Genomic DNA, 17,739 nt, shown 5'->3' with positions numbered 1-17,739 from the left:
TGAACCTATCCCGGAAGCAATGGGCACGAGGCAGGGAACAACCCAGGATGGGGGGCCAGCCCATCGCAGGGCACACTCACACACCATTCACTCATACATGCACACCTATGGGAAATTTAGCAACTCCAATTAGCCTCAGCATGTCTTTGGAATGTGGGGGGAAACCGGAGTACCCGGAGGAAACCCCACGATGACATGTAACATGCAAACTCTGCAACAGTGCTAACCACTGCACCATCATGCCACCCCCGTGTACTGACATATGGAAATTAATAAATTAGGCACAGTAAGACATTAAATACAGCAATAATAGTGTTTACATTATTGTACATTATTATACTGTACTGTACCCTCTTGAACGAAAGTGATTCTGACGTTTTAGCCTAATTCTCAAAAGATGGTAGAGCAATGAAAAAAAAATCATGTATCAAGGGATGACAGAACAATGAAAATCATGCTTTTTACACCCCTCAAAGAATGAAGCAACAATGAAAAAACAAAGTTACACATTTTCCAGTTCTTTCAGACCGCAGTAAATTATGGAAAATTGAAACCGGGGTTATGGGGGGATTTCTCTTGTCTTTTTTCTACACTATCATGTCTGTGTGTTTCTTTCATTGGTCTTCCAGTTTATATTAATTGTTTCATGAAATTTTACAACTTAAATATGCTAATATGTTTAAAAGATAAGATTTTCTTTGAACTTGCACGCATTGACTCCGGGTGACAAAACCACTTCATTGAACACTGGACAGGGCCCAGCCATATTACAACAACCATTACTATTTGCTCTCCAAGATTTGTAAAGAGTGGATCTGAGATGAAGTATGACCAATAATACTGAGAAAACTGCTACTACACTACGCAGTGGTGCTAATATTCCTGTTTTCTATTTTACTTATTGGCATGATCATTAATGGTTTATTTTTTTTGCACCATGAACTACATTTTAATAGAGTTCATTTAACAGATTTAATAGATGTCCGATCAGTAACAAATGCATAGAAGGAGGGTAAATCAACAGATATCCTTCATCTACTGAGTGACCTAATATACTGTATTTATGGCTCTTTCTGAATTGTTAAGAGAGGCACAATATTATAATGTCAAAAAGGAGGTCCTCATCCATCTTCAAACATCATCCTGGTTAGGGTTGCAATAGCATACGGCACAAGGCCGAGGTACAAAATGCGACTACACTCATAAACTACAGGCAATATAGAAACACCAGTCAGCCTAACTGTATGTCTTTACACAGTGGGAGGAAAGCTCTGTGTCATTAGGAGCATGTGCAACTTCACGCACCCTGAGCAAAGGTTGTATACATATCCCTAACTCTGGAGGTGTCACACAGCAGTGCTATCCATCAGTCATCATACCACACACAATGAAAAAAAGAAGCTGGCTCAGATTCCCTTTCGGCAATATTTTTTTAAAGCCACAAATCCCAGTCAGTTCTTAGAGGCAGTAAAGACTAGTATAGGCTAACTGCCAGTGCCCAGTATGAGCCCCTGAAATGCAAATTTCAGCTCAGATTCTTTTATAGCTTCCATTACTGTTTACAGCACTTGAGAGAGTAATGCCTAGGCCTTCCCCAGGGAGTTCTTCCATGCCATACACACCCCCCAACAACACAGCAAAACACACTAATGCCCTCTGGTGGATGGGCATTATAATGTAACTTGCCATGTTGTATAATGTTAAAGAGCTGGTTTGAAAGTACTTATAGTAATTTAAATGCAAGTTTGGCTGTGGAAAAAGAAACCATAGTATTCCTCTCTAGCCAGCAACCCGACTCTACGTTATGTAATAAGTGTTCGACTTATTCAACATCCTTTTCAAATACAGTACCAGCACAGTTTTCCATTATGGGGAAAACAATTAATTGATGGATTTACTGAATAAAAGGTACTAAATGATTAGTTAATATTACTATTAGTTAAGGTCTGTGACATAAGTTACATGATATCATAAAAGAAACATAAAGATTCAGAGATTCAGGACTTATTAAGTAAAATCATCAAACTGATCATTACTCTAAATCATAAAGATTGCACTATGCATTGTACAAAGAGATATAAAGACAGAATATGAAACCTAAAGCAGCCCATTTACCAAAACAAATCTGAACAGAAAAACATATTCCCTAAGTACATTATAATTCACCCAAACAGATCAAAATGTGGCTGAGAACAAAGCTGTAACTCATATGATTATGAATACGTGTGTATGTGCCCTGCAATGAACTGGCATCCCATCTAAGATGCTTTGTTTCCTGTGCTGCTTTGGATAGGCAGCATGCTCCCTTGTACTCCTAACTAGCTGGAGAATAGATAGATTTTTGGATCATCACTGTTACCTGTTTGTTTAGCTTGCATGTTCTCTCCATGATATGCCAGTGTACTATACTTTCTTCCTACAGTTCAAAAAGTGAAGTTTCTGATTTGTGTGTGTATATGTGTGTGTGTGTGTGTGTGTGTGTGTGTGCATCCACTGATGGACTGGTATTATGACTCCTTGCCTGATATAGGTACCAGGCATGATGGTTTATGTTTTTGTTTTTTTTGTTGAAGATACAAGATGATGTTTTTCCCCAAAATGCAACAGAAATCACACTGTGAACCATTTCTCTGCCCATTAATTATGTCCACACAATACAAGACCACATATTTGTTAACAAAGCATAGGGCACAGTTAAAATACAAAGGACACAATGTCAGGCAGTTGCCTGAAGTTCAGGTGTGGATATGGTTTAGGGTGGATTTGGGTAAAGGCCAACTTCTTGTGTGTCAGCAGGTGACAGCAAGCGGGTAGGCCATAAATGTCTCAGACAAACCCTGGGACATGATGCTAGCAAAGGTGATAATACATTGCATTTACTGTGCTTTGTCTATACCCGTATAATTTAGTGCTGAAATACAGGTAAGTAAAAGTGAATCTGAGCTCCACCAATAAGACAAAATACAGTCCAAGTTGGGGACAGATCACATAGGTTTTCCTACCAAGCAGAGTTGCAAGATGCAGTTACAACAATGTGTTCAAAAAGTGAAGGGAGAAAGAGATATTTTATTGTTAAGAAGAAGAATAGCAGTGGTAAATCAGGCCAGCAGCAAACTATCTTTGTAGCTGAAGAATGAGTAGAAAACATTAACTGTATTAGACCACTACCAAGCAGCAGTTAGAATGAAAGTCTCACAAGAAAGGTCAGGGGCCCAACCAAGGCAAGCATATTTTTGTGTGGGAAAATGACACCACAATATCTCAGAAGAATATGGCATTTCTAGCAAACAGCCTTTCAAATAAAAACAACAAGGGATCCAACCACTAGATTCCTGCTGCAGTCTAATGGAGTGAATTTAAATTTCTTATACTTTGTGCCCTAAGAATTGTACAGAAGCATGTTAGGGCCACAGGAAACAAGAAATATATATACCAGCATCTCATGGTTAAAGACATGTAGTATATATATATATGTGTGTGTGTGTGTGTGTGTGTGTGTGTGTCTCACATAAAGCTGTATATTGTCTGATTCTGCATAATTATTATGTTTTTGTCTCAGATTGACCAAGAAGTAGTCTTGCTCATGGATGATTCAAAACTGTATAATTACATTCCCTCCTACAGAAGCACACTTGGGGCTCCATTTTCCACCAGCACAAAGCGAGACGCAAAGTGGTTTTGCGAGTTTCGTACCAGAGCATTGCTCATTTTCAAGTCATGTGCGCACGTTGTCAAAATAGCAAACGATCTGGCACCTGCTTTCTGCTCGTAGGAGTGGTGTTTTTTAAATGAGGCGTGACTAGGTGCCATACAAACATAATTAAGTCTCCGTTCCCAGCCACTGTGCTTCTTCGGCAGCCAACTTCTGTTTTCCAGCTTCTGAACTAAATGAGTAAATGAGGACAAACCCGCTACTACCTCATCCCACACCTGCTTCACCCTGAAAGGCTTAGGTGGAACAGTAGTGCTCCTGTAGATGATGTGCTCGCATCTTTTCACCTTGCACACAAGCACGTCCGTTTCCTTGGGTGAAAACCTGGCTTGCCGGGTAAACGCGCTACTGTAATTGCAATCCACAGTAGATCATGCACCACTGCCTTTTAAAGGTGAGGTGAGACATCATTCCAAAAGAGTTCATCACATGATTCGCCCAACACACACCTCTGAATAATTAAGAGTGTTGGGACAAACTTTTTGCCCTGGCGCAAAGTCTGTTTTTTTCGCTGTCAAAATAGCAAAATGGATCTGGACATGCTTAGGTGCGGAAAGAGAGTGTCAGCTGACACCCTTCCAGCAGTTCTGATGGAGATTGCACATAAAGAACTTATGTAGAAGCCAATGTTTGTGATGGACAGCTGGCGGGATATTATCCAAAAGCAGATTACCATGACAAATGATAAGCTGATGGAAATATAGTATACTGTTCTTAAACCAACCCCTAGAAAAGTGTCAAAGATGCTGAAATTCCCACCAAATATGACATCAAAATAGAAAGAGATTGGGTATCATCTCAGAAAGTACATCTGTAGATGAAAGTAGAACCTTCAAAGTTTTTGTAAAGGTTGAGATTTGGTTATGTCACATAATGTTACTATTGAGTTTGTACCTGTATTTCAGCTTTCACAAGGTGGCCAACATGACACATGCAGGTGTGTTCTGCAGCTATGTGACAATTATGACAATTTTCCAGACTTTTGTGCTGAATTCAACAATGTCCTGGAAAACTTCAGTTTATCATAAGGGTCCATATACCAGAGTGCATTTGTAGATGCAACCACCATCCCTGCATTTGACCATTACTTACATTTTTGTTATGCAAAATGCTACAGCTACTTCATCTAAATCCATATAATTTGTCCATATAAATAGACACAGTTAGCCTGGTCTGTGACAACCCTAGGTTGTTCACTGCCTGTGGCCTCTAGGATAGGCTACAGACCCCCCTGTGGCCCTGAATAGGACAAGCTGGTACAGAAAATGATTGGATGGAACAGGCACAGTTTTTGCCACAGTCTCTTCAAAGTCCTTATGCTAATTATGATTCGGTGTTCATGGCTTCTGAGCTAGAATTTCATGATTAATGAAACTGCTTCTGAAATACATTATACTAATTCTTTGTTGAGAACCATTTTAAGTTTTTTACTTATCCTTCTCCAGGCCGCAAAGTTAAAGATATGATCCCATTAATATTTTGACTTTAACCACAAAAATAACTGCAAGATTAGAGAATGCAATTTTGCAAATAATCTCAACTTTAATCTCAAAATTAACTGCAAAATTAAAGACAAAATTTCGAATTCAATCTCAAAATTTCCACTGTAATCACAAAATAAAGATACAATAGTAAGACAATGCTATTTTTATGATCTGACTATGATTTATATAACTCAGTTCTCTACCATGGAATGTCCTCTTTATTTCTTGGTTAAAATTCAACGTGGTCTTACACTAATTACATGACCTTTGATCATTTGGCTCCAGAGCCTTTGCGCCAAATGCTGCCAAACCCACTGACTCTTGGCTGCAATGCACAAATTCAGGACCTTATCAGACCTAAGGCTACTCCCATTAGTCTCCCAGAATAGTTCTATGTTTTTTTCTTAGAGACAATTACTGCCTAGTTTCGGTAAACAACCAGTTGGGAATGTGAACAACATAGGAGCCCCTCAAAGGACTCATCTACAGGCACAAATTCACTCACACACTTCAGTCCACTTGATATATAAGGAGGAAGCCATGCAAATGCAGAAATAAAACACAAGCTCTACCCATAAATATAGAGTATGTTGGACGATACTATCAACTTCATTACTCTGTAATATTCAAAATAAAAAAAGACATGAAAAGTGACCAATTAAAAAATGGCACCATTTCAATCAGATAAAATATGTTTCAGAAATTATGTCTTTTGATGTTGGTGACATCCATGCACTGATGTGTTCCATTAATGATTAATCTCTGTTTAATAGGATATGCCAAGAGTCTTGGGTTCAGTGTTGATTTTTCACAGAGATTCCCCCAGTTCATTCAGTGAATGAATTATAGCCTTTCTTATATTGTAAGGGCCCAAGTCCAACTCAAAACAAGTTTTGTTCAGAGTTGAAAATCAGTAATCTCTTTCACCACCTACTGGTGTAGTGATGTATAGACAATAAATCCTTCACTCAAGGGAAATAGCAATAGTAGCAGGCAACAGGATGCACTTGGGAAAGCAGTTTCACTGAACAAACTGAACAAATCTGAAAGAATCTTTTAGCTGAACAGAAAAAAAGAATCAAATCATTGAAAACTCTACTGTACTAGAGAGGGAAATGTGGTAAATATATGACTGTCAACAAGATGAGTATGAGTAGGGTAATAGTAGCATTTTGTCAGTTTAAATTAAATAAATAAATAAATAAATAAATAAATAAATAAATAAAAGAAAGCACTGAATGTTTGCCATCCATTCCTTTTCTGTACCATGAATTCGTTACAAGCAAAACAATGACACAGAAACCTGTGCCAGCAAGCACAGGAAACAAGAACACTATGGATGGGATGAGAGCCCATCACAAGGCACACACACCTACACAGAAAGACGAATATGCAAACACACAGAGCCAGTGCTCTGACAACCTCACCCCAAGGGACATTTAACATTTAGATATGTTAACATTTAAGATTTATACTTACCATTTACATTTAATATTTATATATAGACATACTGTCATGAACCGCTCGTCCGATCCTCCCGTGTGCCACGCCTCCCTCATCTAACCCACGTCGAATCCCAGTGTTATCAGCTGTTTCCTGTCGCTGTCATTAGTTCCCTGCATTTAGTCCCAGTTTCAGTTTCTATCTCCAGTCCGGTCATTAACGATGCGTGTTGTTCCTGAGTGTGTTAACCCCCAATAAAGTCCTTTGTTCGTATCCACGGCTCCCCTTGCGAGCTGTGACACATACCATTTATATTTACATATGATAAACAATTTTAGAAAATAATCTACACAGCAAAAAAATCTGATGATCCACAACACCATTGACTTCTAGCTAAATGTCATAAAATTGCACTAAATGTTGAAAAAGTGGCAAGTACAAAAATGTTTAGTACCTTTACAAATGGTGCCCCATACTTAAAATGTAAGTTCATGTGGAGAAATATATTACATAATGCAGAATCAGTGAATTTTCGTCTTCTTTATTATTATCATTAATTATTATGATGATTATTATTATTATTATTAATAATAATAATAAACAGACTTATTCTGACCTGACCTGATCTGACCTTATTTTTATACTCATCAAAATAATGTTCTACAGTCATTGCACCTATTTTTCAGAAAGTTCACCCCAAGGCAGCTGCCGCAGCACCTATGATCTGCTCTAGCTGGCTGTGTACCTATGACCTTCCTATCCATTTCAAACAAAATCACCTCAGTGGGATCAAGGTCAGGTAATTCTGCAGGCCACAGCATGGTTCTTGAAATGGCTCTCTCAGAATATTACACTGTTTGAAGCTTAACCTAAAATAAAAAAATAGAGGGTACTCAAAATTTCTGATTGGCAGTGTGAGTTTCTCTTAATCAGCACTTATCACTGGAATGCTTAGAGTGAACTGCATGTCCAGATATGTCAGCAGAAGGACACTAAGTAAGATAATTAGGCTGCTGTGCGAAGAAGCTGAAGAATGTGGGGGTACATGCACTGATATCTGGAACTCACAATAAAAAATAGATTTGCAACTTCATGTTTGCTAACAAGATGATCCTTCAAGTATGTATTTTTCAGAGGTGGAATGTTCAGGTCCAGAAAGTACAAATCCAGACCAAGATTTTGTTTCAACCAACCAGTTCAGTACTCTGTGAATGTGACTCTTTAAGCTCAACTGGGTGGTAGAAACAAAACCTTGGTCTGGATGTGTACTTTATGAACCTAAACCTTCCACCTCTGACATTTATGTCTGTTTAACACTGATACCATTCATGTACTGAATATTTCCATTCTTAATAAGTCAAGATAAATATCAAAGGTTAGGCACGATGTGGAAAATGTACTTCATTACAGCATTACAGTACTTCAAGTTGTATAAAGAAAAAAAATAGTACTGTAATACAATAATCCTGATCAGGTTAAGCGGCTAGGGGATGGATGATAACGCAATATTTTCTGGGAAAAATTATATAGCAACACTTGATACCAATAGCCTTTGTGTAGTTGGACTAATAACATGGGATTTGTTTTGGGGAGGGATTTTAAATAAAATAATAATTGATACTTTACTGATCCCCATGGGGGAAACTGTCTTTTATACCTACCTAAACTATACTGCATATTTTACACCTCCCTCCCTGTTCAAAACCAAACTTAATATGATTAATTTTTATTAATTAATGTTTGTTGAACTTGTCTCTTAAACTTCAGTCCTCATTTCACAGTCTGGGGCTAGGTAACTGTGCATTTCACTGCACATTGTACTGAATATAATTGTGCACGTCACAAATAAAACTATGAAACTTGAAATGATTGTATTACAATGTCTGATATATTATACTGCATGACATGTAGAAGAACTGTAGGCTTAGGATGTAAAACTGAACAGTTCCATACTAAGCAATAAATCATTCCAGTATCCTCCCACAGTTGTGTGTGCATGCATGACCTTAAAGTGTATATGCTTTGTGATAGGCAGGGATTCCATCCAGGAGTAACTCTGATTTGTGCGCTGTTTCTTGGGATAGACTCGAGACTATGACCCTATATTGCATATCTTTTTATGGAAAATGGGTAAATGGATGTATGACCTCAAACTTCAGTTGTGTTTTAATTGTTTAAATGGTTACTACTGGTGGTTACATTCCTCATTTTTTTCACTCAATAAAGTTATTTGATAAAGAGCTGAATTGTAACAATGTATGCATCTTAATAACACCAAACATTTGTTACCATTATCGCCATGCCCTAATTTGTTTTACTTTTATTGTGTTCTAAAGTTAGTAAGATTTATTTGTTCATTTACCCAGAGTACACTAGTGCTTCTAAGAATTGCTCGCATCACTGGCCTGAGTTTCTGCTTTTGTATCTGTATCTTCTAGTCACAGCTCTGTATCAGGTGGCATGGTGGCTAAATGGGTAGCACTTTGCCTCATACAGTCAGTGACTTAAACAGCACTTCTTCTCTGTGAGTATAGAGCTTAAATATTATCACCATGTCATACGGGTTTCTTTCCACAGTCTTAAGACTTGCAGGTAGGCTAAGTGGCATATATAAATTGCCCATAGCCTGTGTGGATGCACATGCCTTGTGCCTTGGAAAGTTTATTTACTGTCCTGACCTAAATACATGGCTAAAAGGTGGGTGACAGTTCTATATTTACTATCCACTTAATTGTGTCTTAATAACAGGCAGCAGTGTGTGGCCTTTCTGTACTGAAAACAGACCCAAATGACAGGGATTGGATGATAGAGTGGGATGCTTTTGTTGGCGCTGGACATATGAATCAAGAATATAAAATTCAAAATTATGTTTTTCAATAACTTAAAGGGGGAAAACGGTGTATTTCCCAAGTGGACATAGTTCTCTATTTAACCTAATCAATTTACAGAAAAAAATGCTCAGTCAAAAGCAAAGGTGTGGTTGTTTCCCTGACAGAGACATTTACAAGTTTTACAAATTGTACAAGACAAATTGAACGCTGTAGTCTTTTGCATATTGAGCCATATTTGGATGGGAAAAGTTTTACCTGGGGAGGTTTGGTGAGTAGTTTGTTAAGCAATTTGGCTAGTTCATTCAAAAGCGATAAGAAATCTGTGTAATTTCCCCAAATTACCAGAGATAAAACTGTTACCATCTGGATTTTAATGTTAGCACATCTAAAAAGCAAATGACAGAATTTTGATTGTTGGGTGACCTTTAATGTACTAATCAAACTCAAAAACAGAACTCATTATACCTCCCAAACAACCCTTAGAAACTGATGTATGCAGTAGTGTTGTACTGCTCTGCACCTACTGAAAATCTTTACATATACAGTATGAGGCTGTAGATCTAGGTGGTCAGATTTTATTGTGGAAAATTCAATACACATTCAAGATCCATTTTAGCAGGTATATGCTGTTTCTGCCTTATAGAGGTATGCATTTATAGAATGACCTTATTACCAATATGACAATTTGGACAGGATTACTATTACCAAAAGAGGTCCATATTCACTGAAATACCTAAGGTAATTCACCTCCTTAATTTTTACTGGGGAGGCTTGTAATATTTACAGGCATGGCAGATTCAGAATGGATTCAATTGTGAACCTTGTTGGTAATTATGTCAATTATATTACATTCCCACATAAAACTAATCCCATTTGAACACGACAGGGGCAGACTAACTTCTCTGGGTGTTCTAGATGACATGGGCAGAAGACCCCCTAAGTGGGCCAAGCTATGTTTTGAAGGTGAAAGAGAAACAAGAGGGAATTAATATGTTAATGAATTAATCAATAATATGCTAATAAATGCATGGGGTGCCAACTTATCTATCAGAATGGGGGAAGGAATGCTGTCAGTAAAATTCGCTGATCAGAGGGGCCATAGCTTAGGATAGCCTATGCCTTACTCTGCCCCTGAGGCTAAGGTTATTCTTGAATTTTTACACATGTTCATTTAGTGGTGTGCACTTTGATGAGATTAGATCAAGAATGATTAAAATATCTCCATGGTCTGCCATTACAGAGAATTAGTACCTCTTCACAGTGCACCTTCTATCAGTTGCAGTTCTATGGATCTTACACATATGTCAAGTTATTTTGTCAGGCAAATCTGTTTCGAGGTAGTGCCATGGATTTCTTCCTCTCTCCTTTTCATGCCCTCATCCAAACATGCAATATGCAACATGTAACACATTCCCTATTTGGCAACATAGCAGCAAGGATAACATGGAAAAGTCGGCCCCTAAAATGAATTTGACATTGGTAATATGGTACTTGTTTGTATTTTCCAAAACTGACACACAAAAGCTATTCCCAAAATTTGCAAAGATAAAATGTGCACGTCAGACAGCAGCACGACATGCCCTTTTAACCAGCTCCTGTGCCTCCACTATGAAACCATCCACTAACTCCTGCTGCAGCCATAGATCCTCGGGGACAAACAACATGAGAGAAGATTGCAGATAATCTAGAAAATGCTCATTCAAAAAGGGCTGCTAATAATAACAACAGAAAAAGAAAGTTAACTGTAAGCATAACCAAGGGAAATGAGGGAACAACACCCATGCCATAATATAGAATATCACAAAGTTGAGATGGCTGGCAATGCTTAGTGCATTGTTATGTTAAACTTTTGTATGACAATGTTAACATCTATTAGCTGGGAAATTCAATGCCTTTGCAGGGCATGATTACAAGGCTTTACTTACAGCCCTATTATTCAAATCACAGTCCTCGAGGTCCGAGCACTGCTAATTTTACAGCCTTCCTTTACCTGTGAGCCAGGTGTGAAGCCTCTGACCAATCAGAATCAGTAATTATTAAACTACCTACCTGAGAGAACTGAGAACAAGACCTGGATTTGGATTCGAGGTACAGATTTGAAGAACCCTCCTCTACAGCATATATCTTCCATTATAGTGATATTTTCCATCAACCATCCATCTATACACCAGTTCAGGTACCCCAGCTTTACTGGTAGGTGCTACATGTTCCTCCACAGACCAGACAAACCAGCCAAAACCTCTACAATAAATTTCAGAATTAGGATGAATGAGGAGTACAGAAAACAGGACAACTCACCTACCTAAACGAAACATTGCTTTACTGCTGAAAAGTACAGTCATCAATTTTTCTACCAAAACTGCAGAATCTCCAGGGTTCAGGACATTTAAATAATCCATGTTAATTAAAGGAATGTATGATTGACTCATTTTACTCAAAGGACCAATTTACCCTATTATAATAGAGTATATTCACCAAAATGCAATTCCTCCAGCTGGACTAGATTACAAGTGAGCTAAACTCAAAATAAAAGAATTCCCAGAAAAGGCTTATGCCAGACGCCTCTCACTGTGCCAAAAATAATCAGTATTGGTGAGATTGTTTCACTTTGACTGTTCACTCTCTGTAACTCAGTCAATAAACCCTCGCCCCACCACCCAAAGTGGGGTTCTGTGGAACGTTTTACCGTTATAGAGTGTAGTGAGGACCTGAGGGACTGTAAAGATAGTAAAACCACACAAAGAGAACCTGTAGATGAAATGACACCGCCCCTTAACACATAGCTACTGCATGTTTACACAGAAAGCAATGTGGGGAAAATAGCTGTTGTTTTACATAAATGTTCTCAAAATCCACCTAGAATTAGCCATATTATACCAGGCAGCAAAGAAAGATGTGAAACCTGAACAAATAAAAATGTAGAAACAAGCGCTTTCAGTTGGTGTTTAGAAACTTAAAGCATTCACTCAGAATCACTCCCTGTGTCTCTCTCCCTCAGTTTAATAGTAGATCTAGTGCATTCCCCCCACCCAGATGGGTACACAGAGACATGCAGGAACCTCCCACAGGTTCAGTCCCAGGTCATAGTACCCATTCTCTACAGTGCCTAACAAATGGCTGGGGAATTACCAGTATTAGCCGAATTTGCTCATTCTGTATTCTTCCAGTATTCTCCCAGGCTGTGCAGATGCTCTCTGGAACCTCACAGAACCTTTTCATGCTTCGTTCCTCACAGCTGCTTTATTTATCCAGTCTGGTGCAGCGCAAGCTGCTGTTCTGTTTCCTCCCGTGCAAAGCCCTTAGTCTAGACATATCGCACACACCCAGGCTTACCTTATAGCCCATCCTCTTTCCAATGAACAATCTTTCTTTACCGCTGATATTAATCAATCCAAGATCCTTGATTAGTGAAACTTTAAGACAGTCAGACTTCTTCCTCTTTTCTCCTCTGTCTATTTTACATTTTCTTTTCTGGCTGTTGCTCCAGGGCCAGTATGAAAGGAATTTAAAATACGGAAAACAGAAACAACCGCCTCTCCGTGGCCGTTCCGTTTCTTCTCTAGCAGCACAATTTGTGCACATATGGTTCACATTCTCCCCACCCCCTGAAGCAGCTGGACTTGAGTGCCGCTGTGCCTCTGAGCCCAGCCCTGTCTGCCCCCATATTCCAGCAGCCCTCACCTCCCACCCCTAATCATTAACTACTGCAGTGTTGGGTGCCAGCTGTTTAATGCTGAATACCTGAGCTTCCACCTAGGCACCACAAGGTGGCTATACTTCAAGCCCCCTACAAATTTAACACTACAACACAAAAATTATTAAATGGTGATGATTAAAGGACCTTTCAGTTCCCGATTTCATTAATTAAACTGTGAAATGCTGCAATTAGTTATATCTATTTATCATACCTTTTAACCATGTGACTTTTGCAAAATTTTGAGCAATCAATTTTAACTGAGAAACATTCGATAAACAAAAGGGAATGCTGTTTCCCTTGAAAGAAGCTAGTGTCTTTTCCAGTACTATATTATAAAAATCTATTTTGTAAAGTATTATTCACTTTTCCCTGGCATCCTGTGCATTTACATACGGTACATATTTTTAAACATGGTAGATTGCAAGAAAAAAGTCATACAAAAATAATATTTGAATAGCATTAAAATGCACAGTTAAAAATTAATCTAAATTCTTCATAAGCCACCTAGTGGTTTGATTAATGGATAATAAGGACAAGGACAACAATGAAACTCCTGCCATCAGTAAGGCACATAATACTGTGGTTGACACAGGTATGGTGCATTCTACCAATTTAGTTGTATTGCTAACAAATATAATTTACATACAGTATAAAAGAGATGCTAACTGAACAATAAATATAAATTGAGAATTTTTTTATTTCTTTAAACAAACAAAAAATACAAAAAGGAATTGCAAATATCATAAACTCATTGTATTAATTAGCTCTATTTGTGATTATTTCTGTACCCGCCTTATCATTTCACTTATTTAATGTGTTAGCACAGTTAACAGTGTAACAAACAAGCATTTATGCCTTCTAAAATGTGATCATAGGTTTTCCCCAAATGTAATATAATTTACTGTTTAAAGTACAATGACTTCACATGGAGCATTCACTTGTTATATTGTGTTGTACAGTTTGTAGTCATTCCAACTGAATTCTCCCTATTCTCCCTATTCCCTAGTAATCCCTAGTAATCCATTTCTGTCCAGTAAAATCCAGGTGAGCATGCACCCAACACACTGGACATAGACCTGCATCAACAAAAAAGGCCCAGTGTTTCCCAAAGGCATTTTTGCTGGCAAGTAAATAATTCAATGCCTTACTTTATTTGATTAGAGGCCCATTTAAGCCTTGTTCATCCTTTATTTGTCCGCTTACCATTATGGTCCATGTACGACCACCAACTTTCGCCGTACTACATTTATCTGTGTGTGCATAAGGTCATGTATAGTGCACGTGTACAGCAATGATATTCCACCAGACCAGCAAATTCCACCTGCTGAAAACAGCTCATAGTACATTCCATTCTTTGCACACTGCTGTACAAAAAGTCCACTAGACCCAAAATCTGAGCTGCACGTGCATTTACATCATTAGCACTATGCACAGACTTGTAATGGCATGTAGACAAGTGAAATATGAATTAGATTTTAGGGTGATTGCCACTGCAAGCATAAAAATTTATTCAAAAGCATTGCCCTCCCACCTTACAGTGGAAAATGATTATCCCATCTTTAGTTGTTCTTGTTCAATAAGACATGGGCAGAATGTCCCTAGTTTCCAAAAAACATCTGATGTGCACTAGTTGGAATTATCTAGATCTCTGCATGAAAAGCTCTAAACTGTGAACTAATCTCAATCTAACTCATAACAACAAATAGACAGTCTTATTTAACAAAGAGCATTCATAACATTTTAGATATCTTTATTGAATAAGTGGTTTAAACAATCAGGATCATAGAAGAAAAAATGTGAACCTTTGGAGCAAGGGTACCCTTGAGTTTCCAAATTCCATCAGAAACTATCCCCCCCGTTGATTTTTTTTTTCAACAGGGGGAGGGTCCACCTCAGTTCATTTTGCTAATCGGATTGATGGCATGTGTTACGTCCTGCCCATCATGTGCACCTGACCTTCCTGTACCTTCCCTCATGTGGCCCAAATAAGCCACGCCTGATGCCCCTCATTAGTCTTTGTATATATAAGTCCTATTTTTTCTCGTCATCCCTAGTTCGGTCATTAAAGTCTGGTTTTGTCTTTCCCTGTACCAGTCTTCCCATTGTGACCCTTCCGGGTCCAGTTTGTTTTCCAGCCCCTGTTTTGTTCACTTTGGTTTCAATAACGCCAGCCTTTTTTTGTCCAAATGACTGCCTCCTAGTCCTTCGTCTGGTGGATCATGACAGCGTGCTACACATTAAATTGGATTTCAGTCAAGAATGGAGTTTGCCAATTCAGTGCCCCTGATACTCAACAATGACCTCTTAAAATAGTCCATTTGGATTTAAGTGTTCGTATCAGTTAATAACATAAAATAAATCTAGATGCTGTCAGCAAGACAACAATGTATTCCTCGCACCGCACACAATAAATTTCACCAAACAAAAATGCCACAGTTGACTGAAAAAACAGCCCAAGACTACCTTACACACACTCCCCACTTCTACAAAAAATCGATTTTAAAAGCCCGGCTTTCTGTGACTTCTGTGACTATTAATATAATCAGGTTCACCAGATATATGCCTGTTCTATCATGTGCCCCCACTGACTAGGACTAGGGCTTAAGTGACATGAATAAATTCCCCTATGGTAAATTTCAATATATTTTGCCATCCGGCTACTGGACTGCTGCAGTTAAAATCTAGTCTAGCAACTAAAACAATATATATTATTTTAGAATATTTATAAAATCATCTCGTGCCCTACAGTTTGAGAACCGCTGGCCTATACTATCAAGTTCCTGGAATGTTTGAAAAAGATCCATACTTCTCTGTCCTCTTAGCGCTGCAGCTCTGTCTGATTAGTCTTAGATGTATCAGGTGTAGATTTTCATCCATATGTTTATGTGAAATGGTAATAAGATCCATCAGATACCAGATAGACTGAATAGAGAAATAAGAACAAACAGAGTTAGTCTGTTTAAAAGGTCAAGCGTCTCCTGCAGTCACCCTTTGCTTTCACTAAGCAGCGTTGCTTCAATTTTGCCATGATTTGTATGAAAATCTGAGCAGAACCAGATCACATACAAAATCTGTCTGCAAAGTTTGAAGAATATCCTTCTTTTTTGCACTTTTTGTGTTTGCTGCTTCAGTTTGTGGGAGATCTGCCTCAAAATTTGATCAGTTCCAGTTTGTCACAAATACAATACTGCAGCAAAGTTTAGGAAAGTTCTGTCAAATACTTTTTGAGTTAGTTATTGCACTAAAAGGACCTTCATCTTAATTACAATGATAAATAAAGACTTTTTTTCCTTTGTGGTCCTAAACCCATATGCATTGTCCATCTGGAGAATATAATAAATATCTGAAATCTGAATTAGAAATGAATCAGCAAAACACAAGAATGAAAAGTGTTATAAAATGATTTTGATAGCAGGGCTCCATGAAAATGAATGGTGGAAATTTATCTTTGATGGAAATTAAAGATAATTTCATATACTTTTTCTGAGAAGGACTCCATAGCTTCACCAAAATGGGGTGCATGGCACTAAAACTTCGGAATCCCTACTCTAAAAACATGGCCTTAAGAATTTCACTGTTAAGCAGATAATTTAGAAATGGAGAAAAAAATTGGTGCTATTGCTACTCTCTCTAGGACTGGGCGTTCTACTGAGAATATTTCAAGGGCACACCTTAAAATGATCAAGCAAGAGACAAAGAACAAGGGTGGTATCTAAGGATCAGTTAGCATCTCTTTTATACTGTATGTCTCTATGCCTACGTTTATGACTCAACTATAAGAAAAACACTGTACAAGAGCAGTGTTCATGGGAGGTTACCACAAAAGAAGTTACTGCTCTGTCTTTATTTATTATTATGACTAAGATGAAGGTAAGATCACACAGGAACCACAGTTATTACTCACAAACATTTTCCTCTTTAATGTAGATGTCTCTTGTTAGCAAAATTATTTCCCAGTGAAACAAACAAAGAAAATAAAATGCTAGACTGTTGCTATGTTCAACAAAAAAATTAAAACTAAAATATTCTGGTCTACTCAGCATCTGAAGTAAAGAGAGTCAATGGTAAAGAAATACAAAAATAAATAAACACGCTTATTAAATTAATTAAGCTTATTAAATTATTAAATTAATTCCTGCCAGATTCCTCAGCAAAATAAGATGAGTCAATTGATAGATCCTGGAACAGTTTTGAAGATATGTGGAGCACTTTGCAATCTGTTCTCGGTTTCCTGCCAAAGACTGGAGAGCATTTATACTGTATATGTGCCCTTGAAACATCCATACATCTATCCATCTTCTAATAGCTTATGCCAAGCAAAGTTGCAAAATTCCTTGAAGCAAGTGATTAGAAATGGTGGCATGATCTCGAACTTGTTATACCAAAACATTACCCTGTGATTTTTTCCCAGACCATTAGTCTCTAATTTACCACAAATCAAAATGACTGAAAAATCTATTTCAAAGCCATATGTGAAAACTGAGATTATATAAAAGGAAACTTAATTTCTCTGAGGCCAATTTATGTCCTTAAATATACTGTATAATCACATATGTCTGATGTCAAAACTTA

The 17,739-nt window shown here is 37.8% G+C and overlaps 1 protein-coding gene across 7 annotated transcripts in view; it reads right to left on the bottom strand.

The window, feature by feature from the left end:
* The window catches only part of plekha6 (pleckstrin homology domain containing, family A member 6), a 104,900-nt gene that overhangs the window by 66,182 nt on the left and 20,979 nt on the right, over positions 1 to 17,739 (bottom strand). The window contains exon 1 of one of the 7 annotated variants that reach the window (XM_049022500.1): positions 12,804 to 13,098. The exons of 5 other annotated variants lie outside the window; for them this stretch is intronic. The gene's annotated coding sequence lies outside the window, so the exon portion shown is untranslated. Of the gene's footprint in view, positions 1 to 12,599; positions 12,778 to 12,803; positions 13,099 to 17,739 lie in introns of those variants that run through there. One more of the 7 variants, XM_049022503.1, reaches the window with a different exon arrangement.

The sequence above is a fragment of the Brienomyrus brachyistius genome, chromosome 8 (genome assembly GCF_023856365.1).
Source record: "Brienomyrus brachyistius isolate T26 chromosome 8, BBRACH_0.4, whole genome shotgun sequence".
Taxonomy (NCBI): Eukaryota; Metazoa; Chordata; class Actinopteri; order Osteoglossiformes; family Mormyridae; genus Brienomyrus; species Brienomyrus brachyistius.
This window is presented reverse-complemented; position numbering and strand designations above follow the sequence as displayed.